Source organism: Charadrius vociferus, unplaced genomic scaffold (assembly GCF_000708025.1).
Source record: "Charadrius vociferus isolate BGI_N301 unplaced genomic scaffold, ASM70802v2 scaffold72, whole genome shotgun sequence".
Lineage (NCBI taxonomy): Eukaryota > Metazoa > Chordata > Aves > Charadriiformes > Charadriidae > Charadrius > Charadrius vociferus.
Window position 1 is genome coordinate 6,881,978 of NW_009647830.1, and position 18,629 is coordinate 6,900,606.

Consider the following 18,629-nt stretch of genomic DNA (forward strand, 5'->3'; position numbering starts at 1 on the left):
ATATCATATGAATCAATGGTGTCCTGAGAATAGTAAGGGTAATAGAGCAGAATATGAAAAGGTGTTCAAGAAGGAAAAAGAAAGGAAGTCCTTTACCCAACTTCATTGCATTGAACGGCACCCATTAAGTGTTGCTAAAAAATTGAACAACAGATAATTTTACACGGCTACTTGGCTCATTTTAAATGGAAGGGCACACCGGATATTTCATAGACAAAATTCAACTGCTGCAGAATAAGTGGCAAAATAATGGTGTTTTCTTTGTTCCTACAGCTGGTTACTGTGAACTGTGAAAAAAGAAAATGCTTTGAGCAGTAAATGAAATGGTTATACTAAACACAATGTTTGAATTACTCATCACATTGCATCTTTTTTTTTTTTTTTTTCCCCTTTCGGTCCTCTGGATGTTGTATTTATAAGCTTCAGGACTAAATATAATTGTTCCTTAAAACTGATATCTAAAATACTACTAGGAGCAACCATAGTTTTCAAAAGTTTATGTTAGAAATTTATGCTATATAACAAAAGTACAAGAGAAGAGTGACAAGGTAGATTTGTTATACATTTTTTCATGAGAAGTATGAGCTAAACCAGGAGACTCTACTTTTGACTTAATACCATGCTGCAGCTGGAAGATGTTATGCCATTCTCTCTTCTGTCTCCATCTATGTATTCTCAGTTGTTTGTGCTTGTTCTGGTAATCTTGAAGCCACAGAGTAAGATAGATCATCTTTCTGATCTGACTGAGATTTTTTTTTTTTTTTTTTCCTAACACCTGAGAAGAATTCAGTGGGTTAAGGAACTGGACCACCTCTCCCTGGGATCATGCTACACTGAGGAAAGGATTCCAGTAAGGGAAGAAGGGTGGAACCGCCACTTCTAGCATCAGTCAAGTTTTATATCAGCTTAAAACACCATCCTAATTCTACTCTTTTAATTCCTCATGCAAAAGTATGACAATTCTTTTGCTGCAAAAGCTCTGTAAGTTGGCTGTAACCTCTCTTCACAGAGGAGTTTGTGTTCTGCAGAGGTTAGGCTCCTCAAATAGGTTGTATATGTACAACAGTGCCTCTAGTGCCCTAAAATAAATTCTGTGGCTTTTCAAGATAGAAGATAACATTTCACTGGTTGGAGAAAAATGGTAAAGTTCAGGCAGTCTGCTTAAATACTATTATAATGCCCTTTGACTCAGACATTCAGAACAGTCTATTTATTCCTCTTCCCTCGACCTGAAACCCACATTAAGACTTTCTGATTCTTCGCCAGTTTTATAGTCAGAGAGCAAACACTGGCAAGAAAGAGTATTTAGCTGATCATAGGAACTCACTTCCTGGACATGTTCCACAAGATTTATATGGAAACTGGATGGCAGTTCAAGAATGATGTCATGTGTGTTTCACGTACCTTAGTCTACTGCACTGGGAGACTTTCATACTCCTGATGCCAACACTTGCAAATGTTCAGTCACGCATCTTACTTCAGCATAGAAGCAACCAAAAACATCAGATGAAAGTGACTGTTCATCAGAACTGAAATATTCACACCTCAATAAGGAGCCAAGAGGAGATCCGGTATTTGAGCAATGTGTGAGGAAACTGCATATTATGACACATTCACCAACAGTTTGATCATTTCTTACTGTCTTTTGGCATGCAAGTTTGTGAACGGAACAAGAAACACCACTATGGAATTGTCTCCGGCTAGTTCTACATTTAGCTTCCTGAGCAATCTCATAAATTAAGCCCAACTGAAATGTCACAGCCACTCCTCTGATAAGTCATTTTATTAAATCACAACCATGTATGTAGCATTCCAGGAAATTTATACAGTCTATGTTGCTTCCTTTTGGAAATTAATCCCTTTGATCAATATAAGCATGATGCAAATGCCCAGTGCATTGCCTTCTGTTGTATTATTAAATACTTTTCTTAAATACTTTGCATAGAAAAGTTAGCCATATTAGAACATTTTGAGTTGTTACCCTTATTTTTTAACATGTTTCAAAATATTATTCTGTGTTTAGTTTTTATGTTTTATATCTGCAGATGGAAATACTGAAAAGTCAACTCCACATATGTCAGTGACATTCAGCTGAGCAAATGACACATATGAAAACTCAGTTCCATGCTACAGTGAATAATTCACTGGGTTTGTACCTTCAAAACAGATATTGCAGAGGGAACTGAAAATGTATAGGACAACACAGATGATGCAAAACATGAAATGGCTCTGATATGAAGATAAACTGAATAAGATTCTTCAAACACCTTGGAAAGCACTGAGAAGTCTATGCAAGATGTTATGAATGGCGAATACAGCTTTGTTAAAAAAATTGTAATCACTGTTTCTCATGTGAACTGTCTCCAACATAATTTTGACAGACAGCAAAATCCAACAAAGTCTACTAAACTCAAGAAACAAAAGCTGAGTACTTTTTTATGAATTGTATGGCTATTTAATTCATTGCCATAGGATACAGGGGAAGGCAAAAGAATAATGGATTTAAAAGTCATTTGGTAGATTCATGAAGACTACTAAAAACAATGGTCTATAAACAATCTCTAGATGAAGATATCCCTGAACCACTTATTCTTAGCAGCTGAGAAACATGAAGGGAAGGATGATTCTTTGAACATCGTCTGTGAACTTGTGTTACTAACCACTCGTGGACGCAGGTTACTAAATAATAGTGACCTTTGGTCTGACCAACTGTACTTCTTCTGTTTCTATAGATCAAAAAGTTGTGACTCAGATTATATATTTTGGATACACAGGGTTAGGGCTGAATCCTCCTTTTATCTAAGTCATAGTGCTCGTCCATGCTAAATGCATTACGCACACTGTCTGACTCTTCTTGCTGTGTTGTTGTTTAAATCACACAGAGAACAGAATAACTCAAGAGAAACACATAGAAAAACAAACAAACAAAAAAAACAAAAACAAAAAAACCCACCCCAGAATAAAAATCTCAATAATGAGCTTTAAAACTGCTTCTTATCATACATGACCAACTCTCTCACCATCTGTCTCTGTCAGTGTGGGTTCATTTAGAACTAAGGACCTGCTTATTGAAGTACCATTAGAAATTTCTTCTGGAATTATGTTGCATTGCCATCATCTTAATAAAAGCTTTATTTTGCATATGCCTAAGAAATCCTAGACAGGACTTTGTGTAAAACTCCATTATATCTTACTAGAAATAAATAAGCAAAAACTATCAAAGCTTAAAAATTAATTTCTCTGACACTGCTTTGCCATTTTGTTTCTTTAATGTGTTTATCTTCTATACAGCTTCTTGAGAATTTTCACATTTTTAAAACCCCAAAATTTACAAATCTGTAACTTTAATTCCAAACATTAATGAGAAGCTGACTGAGGGCAAAGGACTCACCCAGAGAATGTTCAGACTCTGCAGGAAGCTGTTTTTCAGAAAGCAATCTTTTGTCACAAATAATGTAACAAATTTTCAGGTTTAAATAAATCTGAATGGCAAGTTAATCTGGCTCAGATTTATGAGCTATATTATTAACAGCTGTTCAACACCATTTAACACAACCAACAGTTGCCTGAAATGTCATGCACACACACACAGACATACACTCTCTCACAGAGAGGCTTACAAAAAGGCTTTTACGCTAATCTTTATTAACATTGGGTTTTTTGGTACACTAGGCAGAGATACACTATCCTAAAACTGAGGACGTTCCAGAGCACTTACTTGACCTACCCCAAGGACATTTGTAGCTAAAGAGAAACCTTCTCCAACATTTCAGACAATTCCTTGATAGACAAGTGAATCTGTAAGCTATACCGAGGAACAATAATGATCTTCTGCTGCAGCGATCAAAGATAAAAATGTTACAATTTTTATATTATAAAGGTATACAAATAAGGAATGGTGTAGACAATATAGCTCAAGACCATCTGTTCAGAATTTGCAAAAGAACTTTTAATAAACTTTTCAGAGACCATTTATAAAAATATTGCTATACAGAGATACTATAACAAATGTTTTAAAAAATAAAGATAAAAATACACTTATAAGAATTTCAGGTTTTAAAATGAGTTCTGAGCCTCTTCAATAGAAGATGGATAGGCAGAGTCGCTTTGGGGGATTCCACAACTTTTCACAAGGATTTTTAATTTAAACTAACTTGATATTGGTTCCAGGGAAAGCTGGACACAGTGCTAGGCACTGTGTTAAGAAATTCCTAATTGTGACTTTCAGGTGCATTGATGATTGCAGTCTTAGGTGCGCTAAGATATAGTGTAACTTAACACCTCTTTGGAACAGAAGAAGAAAAGCAACAGCAGTGGAGAATACCATTTTTCTTTAAGATTAAGATAAAGGTCTAGTCTGATGCAGGCAGACTATGATTATAAAATTGTTGCAGCAGTAGGAATCCCTCTAGCTCTAAGTATCTGGCTTTGGTTTTAAATTTTGGTAAGTACCATCTTCTCCATGGTGCGTTTATGTAGCTGCTATTACTTTTAACAAACAGAACAACTGCATGGAAAATACTGATCTTTTATCAGAAAAGAAAATGTTTAGGATATGTGAGCTATTATGTTTGGGGGTTTTGTTTTTGGTTTGGTTTGGATTGTTGTTTTTTTTTTTGTTTTGTTTTGTTTTGTTGGGTTTTTTTGTCCTGAAAAAGAACTAACAGTACAAGTAAATCAGAAAGCAAAACCAAAATCTCAGAAAGTTTGGGGTTTGTTGTTTTTTTTTTTGTTTTTTTTTTTTTTTTACAGGAAATTGTTTTCAGGGAAAAAAAACTACTATCAAGCTGTATTTTTCCAGTTTATTAGTTGCTTACATGGGAGGCTTTAATGAGTTTCATGTTCTGTCTGTTGTCAAAGATAACGTTATAAGAGCCTTTTTGCAAGGACCATTGAAGAGGAATCAGTCTTGCTAGAGGAAGGGGAAACCCTTTTTTTTTGCATTTCAGATTTTCTGCTCTCCATCCTTCTGTCAAATTCATCTGCTTCTCCCCAGTTAGTTGTTTCAGATGCCCATGACAACATTCCTTTCTCCTTGCAAGCAGATGGATCTTGACAAGCTGAAAGTATGGTCCTGTGGGAACCTCATGAAATTCAATAAGGACAAGTGCAGAGTCTTGAACCTAGGAATGAGTAATCCCATGCAACAGTGAAGCTTTGGAACCACCTATCCAGAAAGTAGTTTTACAGAAGAAAAACCCCTGTGATTCCAGGTAGAAAACAAACAGAATATGAGTTAGCAGTGTGCTTTTGTGGCAAAAAGAGCCAATGGCCTCCTGGGATGCATGGGCAGGGATAGAGTTAGCAGGTTGAGGAACATGATCCTTCCCCTCTTCAACGTTTATGAGACCATATCTGCCCGTATTGTTTTGAGTTCTCAAGTAGAAAAAAAGGCACTGACCTCCTGCAGCGAGTCCAGCAGAGGAACAGCGTGGTGAGGGGGCTCAAGCACAGGCGTACCATGAAAGGCTGAGTACTGTATGTGTTCAGTCTGAAGAAGGGAGGACTCAGGGGAGACATAATTCTAACTATGTAAGAGGACAAAAACCACTTTACAATGAGAGTCATCAGGCATTGGCACAGGTTACCCAGAGAGGCTGTGGAGTTCCCTTCCTTGAAGACACAAAATCAGCTGGCCAAAGCACTTTACAAACTGATTTAACTGGACCTGCTTCAAATAGGAGGTTGGACCAGGTGACCTCCTGAAGTCCCTTTCGACCTACATAATTCTGTGATTCTGCAGTTTTATGACATGAAATGGTCAGAGCTTTCTATTTTAACTGCTAAAGTGTCTGCAATTTCATCTTCCTTATGAAAACTGAAAATTTCAACCACAGCTTTGAGCAGTGAAGAAGCATCTACATTATCACCTATCATCATCTACATGTCTAGAACTATATTCATTTCACCAGTGATCCAGGCTGTCAAGTGAATCAAATAAAGCATTTTGTTATCTGGTAGTTACACTCTTGTGTCGTAGATGGAGACCCTTCACTGGAAAATTAACAAGTTACGTACCTAGGTGATCCTACTGTCAATGCATATTATGCAGTGTAGAGGATTGTAAAAATGTTCTGAGATTTCATTTGTCTCATATGGAAGTAAATTCTTTAGTCTTAATCTAGTTTGATATCAAGCGTATGAATAAAACAGTTCATTCAAAGTTCTCCTTATAATCCCAGAACACAAGTCCATACTGGTGTCCTAGATTCAAGTGTAACCTGTTTATGACACTTCAAGAAAAATGCATGAATTAATAAAAACAAAGACATAATATAAGCAAATATGTATGTATACTGTCAACTGTGCAGTAAAAAGAAATTATTACCTCTTCATTGGAAGCTATTGTGGATGATCCTCAAATGAAAATAACACACCATACCACACTTTCTAGTTCCCTTTAAATTGCATATTCATAAAGAATGTAGAAGCAAAAAAGATCCAATTAAAAACATATTCTTAATCTCAAGGATAGGGATTTGTTGTTTTCTCACTAATCAAAACCATCACAAAATCTTCCTTATTTGCTCATCCTTGGCATGTCCATCATGAAAATAAGTATACCATCCAAATAGATTACAACAGTGAAAGCCCTGATAGGATTTTAATCTAGAGCAAAAACATTCTTCTAACCAAACATTGTTTTATAATGTTAATAGTTTACCACATAGCCTTCTAGGTTTTTTACCGAATTAATTATATGTCATATCCTTGGCTTTACAGTTTGCTTTTGACTTTTTTCTTCTTTTTTTTTTTTTTTTAACTCTTGAATTTATTCAAAACCCCTTTGTACTATGGCCTACAGTGACAATAGCCTTTGTCTTTTGAAATCCACATATATGTCAATAGATTTTCAGATTCTATTATAATGCTTCATTTAAAAGTAAAAAATCTTCCTTGGAATATAAGAGAAGCTATTTCTTGTTTTCCTTTTTTTATAGAAGCTATTTAGAAATCTTTTAAAAGCTGCTACCTGTTTTCCATTGAAATACTCTGTATTATTTACTTTTCCCATTCTGTTTTCTGTAGCCTCTCTTCTACTGCTGATATGATTGTCACCTCCATAGACACTGTCCTCAATTCCCTGTTCAATGGCTTCTCTGAAGAAAAAATTACCTTTTCATAACCTTTGGTTACATCCAGCTTTTCCTATATAATGATCCTACTATATTTCATCTGAATTTGATATCTGTTTTTTTTTTTTCCTCCACACTAAAAATATTCATGGAATAAACCCTAGTCAAGAGGAAATGGGAGCTGATTTTTACCTTGGCTACATTAGTAACTGGATAGATAATCCAGAATTGAATCTAATAAAATTGAATCAAATCTAATTGAATCTAGAATAGAATAGAATAGCATAGAATAGAATAGAATAGAATAGAATAGAATAGAATAGAATAGAATGGAATAGAATATTTTCGGCTGGAAGGGACCTACAACGATTACCTAGTCCAGCTGCCTGACTGCTTCAGGGCTGACCAAAAGTTAAACCCTATTTTTAAGGGTATTGTCCAAATACCTCCTAAATACTGACAGACATGAGGCATTCACCACCTCTCTAGGTAAAGAAATGCTTCCTAATGACAAGTCTGAACCTCCCCTGGTGCAGTTTTGAACCATTCCCACGTGTCCTGTCACTGGATCTCAGGGAGAAGAGATCAACAACTTCCTCTCCACTTCCCCTCCTCGGGAAGCTGTAGAGAGCAATGAGGTCACCCCTCAGCCTCCTTTTCTCCAAACTAAACAAACCCAGAGTCCTCAGCTGCTCCCCCGAGGACATTCTTTCCAGCCCTTTCAGCTGCTTTGTTACTGTTCTCTGGACGTATTAAAGTACCTTCACATCCTACTTAAACTGGGGGACCCAAAACTGCACACAGTATTCAAGGTGAGGCCACAACAACGCTGAATACAGCAGGATAACCACCTCTCTTGACTGTCTGGTTATTCTGTGTTTGATGCACCCCAGGATGCAGTTTGCCCTCTTGGCTGCTAGGGAACACTGCTGGCCCATATTGAGCCTGATGTCAACCAGCACCTCCAGATCCTTTTGTGCAGGGCTGCTCTCCAGCCACTCCTCTCCCAATCTATACTTGTGCCTGGCATTACTCCATCCCAGGTGCAGAATCTGGCATTTGTTCTTGTTAAATTTCATGCCATTGATGATTGCTAAATCATCATACTAAAAAGAAAGATTATGATCTCTGTCAGGCTCCTTCATTAGCTTTCGATCATGTTCATTCCCTCATTAAAAAGTAGGTAAGCACAACTGTACCCATAATCATTATTTCAGAGGTAGTTTTGGCAAACTACAAGAAATTCTACAATTAAGCATCATGATAATGTTAGTGCTTGCTCATTAGCATGATGATATAAAGTACAGAGCTTGAGACTCTTCCAGCACTGTTTGTAGCAAGATGCAGATTTTTCTTCACAAAACAAATCCAAGTGTTGCAAGAGAAGAACCAGTGCCAGTGACTTACATCCTAAAGCTCCATGTGGCTAGCCCTAAGGTAGGGAGTTCAGCTCCCTACCTCATTGCTTTAAAACTTGGATCAGAGCAGCAGCATCTGGAAAGTCAGGAGCCTCCCTAGGGAAGATATAGTCTGAGGGACTCAAGAAAATTTCTCCCTCTTGCAGAAATTGTCTTCCTACTATCATCAACAAATTAAGCAGAGAGTTTTCCAGGTGTTTGTGTCTTCCCTGTGCAGAGTTTGGATATTTCTGAAATTGCTCCATCCTACCCTCAGCAACAGGAGCTGCATTTACAGGATGTTACAAGATTGGCCATCACCTGATGGGGCAAGGAGTTAAGGAGGATTTTATTTAACCAATGTCTTTAGGCCATCTTGAAAAAGACTTGAAGGTTCTTCTCTTCTTTCTTGCAGCATCATAGAGCATCACCTTATGCAAGTATTCACAGAAAATGTTTTATATAAAAATATATTTTTATTGTTAGATTTATAAAGTCTATGAAGTTTTTCCCTGTTCTGAAGACAAAATGCCATAACCCAGATGCTAAAGAGATCTGTGACTTTATTCTTGCCAAATTCTTGCCATCAACCTGCGGGTCTTTTAATGGAAAGACCTAGTTGCATACCTACCTATGTACTGGAAAATAATTTCCTCTACAGTCTGAACTTATGGCAGGACCTGCTGCTTTTATTTTCAGACCACACACAGTGGTTTTTATTTGTCTTTTCTTTTAACATCATTGATGACATCTCCCAGAAGCTGTTATGATCAAGTATACCTTGACCTACAACTCTACGTGCATATTGACACATGTCTGTGCTCACTATTATGCATCTCCTCAGGAAGGCAAGTGTATCAATAATGTGGTTTAAATGCAGATTTCTGTATTATTTATTTTTACTACATTCCTGAAAATGCTTGCAGTGTTATTTCATCTTCACCCCATGAGATTAAATTTTAGTCACGATTACATGGAGGCCCTTCTCTCCCTTCAGTACAGATTTTCATGCTTTGAAAGCATTAGTCTCCTAAAATGGAGAAACCTGGATTAATTCCTAGAAAGATTAATTTTATTCAGAATTGGGATGTTATCATCAAGTACAGTGGACAACCTTTCCTTGATTGGATTATTTTATGAGACATAAATATTCACAACTCTACTTGTGTGAAAGGCAAGAACCATTCAGGTTCTCACAGGACAGGAAGGGACACTCCTGCCTTGCCCAATCCTACTCCTGCTAGCACCATCAGCTCTGGTACATAAGACGTTCATAAACTCATCCAACACCATATTAAACTTTTAAACCTTTTATGGACTTTTTTCCATTTACTGAGAGGCTGTTTTAGAATCTCACCTCTCTTGGTAATTAAAAGCTTTCTAGTCTGTAAATTAAATTTATTCATAACCTGCTTAAATCTTGTGTCAACAAGTGTTCTTTTTCAAACCTGGTTCTTAAGCCCAAAATAGCTACCCTAAATAGCTCTGTGGCCTCTTTGAATTTATAGAGGACATCTTTATGAGCACCATGAACCAGCAGTTTCAGGCACTGAGTACACAGCCATCTTCTGCTGTGCTTATTTTCTTGCAGGATGTAGCAGAAGTTGTTCTCATTAACCCAAAAGTAAATTATTTAGCCTTCTATACTATTTGAATTATTTTTTTTTTCACTCTGTCTCTGGTGGTCATCTATTTCTTACAGTAAGAACTTTCAATTTCTCTGTCATAGTGAATTGGCACATCTTCTTAAGTGTTATATCGACAAATTCCTACCTAAGCACTTGAAAATAGGAGTATCATAATTATTAGAGACAAATAGAAACACTTATAAGAAAACAGGTCACAGACACTAACAGAAGACACTTATCTGATTTGCTAAATCACCGAGCCTATGAAATTGCCATTGATTCTTTCAAGGTTCTCTTGGATTTCAAAAAATCATCCATACTTTAATAATTAGAGTAAAATCCTTCCTCATGAGCTGTTTTGATTCTTATTGTGGTATAAACAGAAAGGAAGAGTGACACTGCCATGATCAGTGATGAACTCCAGCCTCTTGTAAGCTGTCAGAAGGAATTCAAAAGATGTTTCATACTAAATGATACCTTGAATCTAGTTACACATAACTTCTTTCATAAATCGGAAGCTAAAGAAATATCCCTTTCAACAGATTTGTATTTTGATCCTGTGATAACCATTCTAGAAATATGTAACTAGATCATTAACACAAATTTGCAAATATATCTTATCACACTAAATGACACTTTTTCAAATGTCTGTATGTTTTGCATTTCTGATAAAGTTAATATAAAGGTGGATGCTTAAAAATGATATGGCTAGCCAACCTAGATTCACCCACATAAACAGACTTCGATTTCGTATTTGGTTGAAGTAGTGCTATTAAAAGAGAAAGAAGAAGAATCTATTGAAGAATATATTATTCAAGATAAATCTGGTAGTGAATACTTGCCTGCTACTGTGTTTTGCTTTTCCTAGAATTGTTACTGTCAAAAGAATTTCTATGTTTAATACACGCAACTTTAAGCTACTTTGTTCTTAGTTTTGTTCTTTACATTACATGCTCATGTTATTGTTGATGGTGAAAATATGCACAGATAAATCTAAATAATACATTCTTTAACTATCAACATCAATATGCAAATATATAAACTTTCCCTGTTATTAATGTTGGTATGGTCTTAGAATGCTTACATATTACAAGGTCTACTATGTTCAGATTCACATTTTAAATATAACCTTTTATTAGACTGTGGTAGGAGGGAGAAAGAGAGGTAGAACTATCATAGAGACAGAAACAACCATGTTGTAAAACATAAATAATATGTTAAATGTAAGACCAAATTTAATGATTTTTTTCACCCATTCATTTTATATTTATGAAATGCATCCAGATATCTTCCACTTCTTAAACCTTTGATAGTTTGTAATATCTAAAATTACAGTTCATTTTGTTAAGGGAATAGAATATTTTTTAAAGATGTTTTCGAACAGCATTTCTCTGCCTTTTGACTACATTCAACCTATTTTCCCTAATTGTTTTTCATTAGAAAACATTGCAATGAAATATCAAAGCATATCATGTTTTAGGGATAAAATACTGTATGTTTATAATGTATTAGAAACAATGTACATGATTTACTTGTTAGGACAGTGTGAGGATTAATGATGGAAAAGTACCTCTACACCAAATGTGAGCAAAAGCTAGGGTCATGGTTCAGCCTGTTGGTGGGAAAAGAAATAATATTCCTCAAACAAGGCTATCAAGTTAAACTGATAGATACTTTCACTCTAATTCTTAAAGTATTTGAATTTTGAGAGCAGCAGGGGTTCACGCTATTTGGCACAATGGCTAAATGGGCCTTAGATAAAGAACAGCAAAAATTTAAGGCCCAGGCTGATTCCTGACTATAATGTTATCTCTAGCCTTGACTCTAATCTTAACCTTAAGCCGAGGTGACATCAAGGGAGAAGAATCTACCCCACAAAAGAAGAGGTACTTGGAGATGCCTTTCTCATTCTTGTCTGGACTCTCTAAATCATCTCAAACAATAAGGGAACTTCCCTTTGCAGGACCACAGTCCAAGTCACATCTGCTTTTCAATTTACAGCTTGCTTTTTACGTCGTGGCTGGATGGAGTGCCTCTCAATATATTCAGGAGAGGGAGAAGGCAATCCACAGTATCCACCCAAAGGAAGTCCCTGAACAAAAACTTTGGGGAAAAGTGTGTGGTGGAAAGAAGGGTCTGCAGGCAAAAGGCAGAACAAGGGTATCGATTCACCTCCTGTTTCTTTGTGACTCTTTGGCCATCTGTGGGTGACTTGCTGGACGGAGAGCAAAGGCTGGGATTAGGGCAGAGATGGCTAGGGTAAGATAATGGTGTTTAATTTGGGTTCTGGGTTTGGTTGTTTTTTGTTGGTTTTTTTTTTTCCCAATAGGGATCAGTTTAAGGTAGAACCACTTGAAGTTGTTGGTCCTCACTGTTTTCATTAAGTGGCTACCTGGGGTATCTACCTGCTCCTCAACATCAACATCAGTAACAAAGGTATGAGATTGAGAATGGTCTTTCAGGAAAGGAATCCCCAGTCAATGAGAACCACCTGCAAACTCCAAGATGAGATAGTGTTATGCAGATGCTCATCAACAGAGTGTTAGTTGAGAACTAAAAAAAAAAAAAAAAAAAAAAAAAAGAAGGAAAAAACAAAAGAAATAATAATCATTTGTTGGGATCTGCCACACAGGGTAACACTCATGGTGGTTAGAACATCAAACAGGATGAGCTCTCGTTGTCCAAATGGCAACAAGTATTTCGAATCAGTGGATTTGGTGGTGACAAACCTATTAGTCTTTCTTTATTCTTGCATTGGTATTTCTACTCAAGAAAATTATTCAGGAAACTTTGTATTGTTTGAATCCTCTGTAGCATACCTGGAAGTTTGTACATGCTTGGTATGTCTATCCACTATAGAGACTGGAAAGATAAACTGATTTTTAATTTGAAAGAGGTGCAGACTTATCAAAATGAGCAGTGTTTTAACTCTGTTATCAAGAATGTATGGATTTCCTTTATGAAGAATGGTTGTTCTGAGTTTTTTAAATCCCATTTGGTAAATTATGTATAAGCTGTTAAGCTTCAGCAGAAAATTTAAAAGTCTTGATGACATCCACTGTACTGATGATTGCTTCTTATCAGGTGCAAATTCAGGCCGACAGTTACTTCAACATTTAGTCAAGTATCAGTTTCATCACAAAGCATTATAACGTGTTTGATTGATTACAGCTAAAGCCATTGTTTTCTTAAAGCCAAAACTAAATCCACTAGATGGCAGATAACATTGAAAATGTGTAGTAAAAAGAAAAAGTCCATGAATTTAACACGTGCTATTCTCCCAATTTATGAAAACACAGTCTCTGTGGGGCATTTTCTAGTGCTTGTTTACATAGTGGCAGCAGACAACAGGACAGTACAGCTATTTCTTTAATTCTACCTTTTCTTACTTGCCAGTCATTTTGGTATAAATGTAGAACTTGAGAATTTCTTTTGTGCTTTATGTGACAGGAAAGGCTCAGCACTGCAGTAATGTTTGGGATAAGATGTGGAGAGCTCGGTGATAATGTTGCTCTGCAGCATTATGGTTTTTAAAGTAATTAAGAACACTGCAAAACTGAAGAACAATGTTTTTATTATAGAACACAAACTATATAAGGTAATTAGTTAACTGAATTTGATTCCAGAGCATGTAGGTGAACTGATGCCCATGCAGCTCTCTTGCCATTGGGTAAGTAAGAGTTTTCTGAGAAAACTGAAAAGCAAACACTTACTTACTGCAGCATGTTTGCACCAGCACTGCTTTTTCATAAAGTAAGAACCCAAAAGCTCTTAGAATTACGAGGCTGAGGCCCTGATTTACATGGAACTTTTAATCAGTCTCATTTACTTCAAGAAGATTTAAGGATGTGCTGAGTGTTTGCTGGTTCAATGTTACAGGCAGACTGCATTTAGGGGAGGTGAGCCTTTCCTTCCTTGATCAACTTGTCCTCAGGGTTCCTAGCATTGGATAAACAAAAAAATTTGGTGTACATAGGTGTTTGAAGAGTCCTGTGAGACACACAGAATATAGTGGTAAAGCGGTAAAGTGTACAAGAAATTAAACATCTAATACTAAGGGAATAAATAAAAAAACTCAGCCTAAACCAGTTCAATTGCATTAGGAATCAAAACTTCCTAAGAAAATCAAGACAGGACTACTTGATATATTATCAGAGATGATCAGATATTAGATATATAGATCAGATAGGTTATCAGATATTATATTAGAAATGTTTTTTTTATATAAGTGAATTTTTTCATGTTTAAATTTTACACATTTCACATCAATTGAAAAAGAGATATAAAAATAGAGCAGTTCAGCTGTATGAACCTTTCATCCCCCCCGAAAAAGCCTGCTCTGGCAAGATGAACAAAATTAAGTGACCAAGTAAAACAGAAAGCACTTAAGACTTATTTGGTTTCCTAAGTCTGTTGTAAAGGAGCAACACTCAGTATGGCTTCTTAAAGTTCTCTATTGATCAGGAAGATCATTCTGTCAGAGTCAGAGGTTTATGCAGGGGAGATAGGCACGTACCCTAATAAGGAAAAAGGAAGGGGCATCCCTCTTAGCTGCTGTTCTTCCAGGAAATTCGTGGCTGTACATTCGAGTCTTTGACTCTATTTTTAATTTCTTTTCAGCGATTGTGTGGCAGGGACTATCCATGCACTTTCAACTAGATAAAGTGAGGAAAAAAGGTACTAGTAATATATATGTCAGGTTGACATGCATTCCAAAATCTGGTTCACATGCTCCAGATAATGCCAACAAGAAGTGAAGAGTATAGCCTTTCTGTCCTTAGGTTAAAAATAAATAAATAAATAAATAAAAAAGCCTAACTTATTTACAATCAATATTTTAAGGTCTAGCCTTCTATCCAATAATCATAAAATCATAGAATGGTTTGGGTTTGAAGCGACCTTGAAGATCATCGAGTTCCAACCCCCCTGCCAAGGGCAGGGACACCTCCCACTAGACCAGGTTGCTCAAAGCCCCGTCCAGCCTGGCCTTGAACACCTCCAGGGATGGGGCATCCACAACCTCCCTGGGCAACTTGTACTAGTGCCTCACCACCCTCAGAGTGAAAAATTTCTTCCTAATATCTATTCTAAATCTACCCTCTTCCAGTTTGAAGCCATTACCCCTCGTCGTATCGCTACATGCCCTTGTAAAAAGTCCCTCTGCTGCTTTTCTGCAGGCGCCCTTCAGGTACTGGAAAGCTGCTATAAGGTTTCCCCAGAGTCTTCTCTGCTCCAGGCTGAACAACCCCAACTCTCTCAGCCTGTCCTCATAGGAGAGGTTCTCCACCCATCGCATCATCTTTGTGACCCTCCTGTTGACCCACTCCAACAGGCCCATATCCTTCTTGTGTTGAGGGCTCCAGAGCTGGATGCATTATTCCAGGTGGGGTCTTACAAGAGTGGAGCAGAGGGGCAGAATCACCTCCCTTGACCTGCTGGCCACACTTCTTGTGATGCAGGCCAGGATATCGTTGGCCTTCTGGGATGCGAGCACACATGTTGAATTTCTCATCAGCAACCCCCCCAAGTCCTTCTTCTCAGGGCTGTTCTCAATCCGTTTTCTGCCCTGCCTGTATTTGTGCTTGTGATTGGCCCAGCACAGATGTAGGACCTTGCACTTGGCCTTGTTGAATTTCATGAAGTTTGTCCAGGATCACATCTCAAGCCTGTCCAGGTCCCTCTGGATGGCATCCCTCCCCTCCAGTACGTTAATCGTTCCACACAGCTTTGTGTCATTGGCAAACTTGCTGATGGTGCACTCAATCCCAACATTCATGTCGTCAACAGAGGTGTTAACAATGAACTGGCTTTTTGCTCACTCCAAACTGATCATCTGAATTCATGTATTAGGGGACACATGAAATGCATACCATGTGAGATTTTTCTTCTAGTCAGATGTCCCCATGGTTTTTCTCTTAGGAAAAAAGAATTTTAAACACATTTAAATGTTAGCAAGATCTGTACATAATGTACTAATCTCACATGTTTCTCGTACATTCACTTACTCCACTTTTGTAAGTTCCATCTTATAAAGGAAATGATGCTCAGGACATAGCACATAAGCTTGATTATTGTTCTGTAGAAATGTATTCACACAAATGCAGAATAACTGGAATAGCAATACATTAATGATTAACAAAATACTTACTTTTTTTCTTTTAATTATTTTCAAAATAAAGAAAAACAGAAAGAAAATAAAAAATAATACTTGGGACTGCAAGTATTCCATCAATCAAGTACCATTGATCCCATATATTGTTTGTAACTAGAGTAGTTATTGAATTATGTATGGTTAGTGTTTTTTTATTTATACGAGCCAATCATTAATCTACAAGCAAATAAACACCATACAGTAATATTTTCCTACATAAACATTAATGTACATGTATCTAACCCAATATATACATAGATATGCAGAAATACACACACACACGTGTTGGTGCCACTATATCTTTTTTACTTACGTTCACATTTTGCTAATATTCAGAGGGAAATTATCTGTTGTCCTCACTTGGAGGTATCTTGTCTTTCTGTCATGTTAAGATGAGGAATTTTGTAATTTTTTTTACTACTTTCTTAATATATTACGTTTTAAGTAGATTACAGCTTAATATAGCATAGGAAAAACATGATGTTTGCAATTAATTAAGTTTGGAAGATTTTCTAGCCTGCACCTGGTATTAAGTGAGCCATAACCTGTGTGGACAATTATGAAAAAATACTCAAACCAAACTCATACCCAAATCCCAAACCATTGACCTTCCACATTGCATTTATTTTTATTAAGGCAAACTGGTTCCAATGACAGGCCATCATATTAGGAAAACAAATTTTACCATTAGAAAATCTCTGTTGCTTGACTGTCTATATAGTATTCAATATCTTTCTAAAAGTAATGGATGTAGTACTATGTCACTTGATATTCAGAGACTAAACTCCTAATTTATTTCATCCATTGTAGAAACAGCACTAGTAGGACCAGGGGCAGATTCTCCACATCTGTTTACAATAAACAGTTATCAATACATCTTTGTTGGATCTTCTTCCAATGCAGACATTCTTATAGTGCAAATACTTTAAGAAATTATGTTACAAATAGCAAGTTTGAGGCCACTTGTGGTGTTTTCACTCTCATTTAAAAAATATATATACTTGAAACTGCATTAAACGTTCAGTTAATTCAGGTTTATTTGCACATGTTAATGATGCTCAGTTTTGAAAGCAAACAGCTGGATACTGAAAATCAGAGGAGTGTTCTTCTTGGGAACTTAATAAGCTACTGGAAAGATAACTCCCTAAGAGATTATTTTTGCAGACTTTCCACTAAGTAATACTCATCATACTGAAGCACTGACAGAATTGTTTAAAATGAAGAAAAATTAGATGAGTTTAAAGAACCTTTTGGAAGTTTAAACCTCAGAACAGTCCTGGAACAGGGGCTGAAACTTTTAATTTCCTAGTTGTACATGCTGCAAAAGCAGAAAAGTAAAATTAACTTCCCTTCCTTGTGAGGTAAAATGTAAAATCAGCATTATTTGTCATGAAAGAAATATGATTTCTTGGGCTTAATAATAGCAAACTTGACTGTGTTAGATTAACTATTGGTATTCTGAGAATCTGCATAAATACAACACTAATACAGAACTGCAATCAGTATGAATTTTGCTTTGGTAAAGGAATTGGAATTGTATTTTTCATGAGATGTATTTCTATTTGCTTTTCAATATAGATGCCATGTCATTGCCGAAACTTGAGAGGTGTGCTTCAAACATATTGTAAATTACATTTTAATTACTCTTTTTTTTAAACTCAAATGAATATTACTGTCCTTTATATTTTAGTGTAATTTTACAAAATGTTTGACGATATTAAAGGAAAGCATGAATTCAAAATTCTATTTATTACCAAAGAATGTGGAAACTTCTAAACAAATGCATAAACTATCCGTCTGGTAGCTATAAAAGCCATCCTTACTGTTACTGATTGACTAATTATAGACTGCTCTTCTACACAGTCATGTCAATGGTCATCAAAATGTATTAGTAAATAATTTTTCCATTTTTCACTTATATTATAAGAAATGTTAAACACACAATGGTGAATTTATTTTTTTTTTGAAAAGGAATTGTTGACAAGTGTTTTCCAGAAAGCATATCTTGCTACCAAACCAGAAAGGCTGCATTAATGGAAAAGCACCAAGTACAGTTTTGATCAAATCCATTAGTGTCAAACCCTCCAGAAAAAGAGCAAAGTATGTCCATGTTGATAAAAAGCCCTTTCATGCCAGTCAGGCTTAGTATAACTTCCTGGGTGGATACACAGTGTTGCTTTTTGCCTGAGCTTAAACATAAGTGACATCAGCATCTTTATCCTAGAATAAGAATGTTCATAAAAGGAATAATAGTTAAAATTCACATCTCACCAGAATAATTTAACTGACATAACTCAAGTCAGTATAACTTTCCAATATATATGAAATCGTAAGCAATTTTTCAGGTTTCCAGATTCCAAAAGCTTCAGTATTCTAA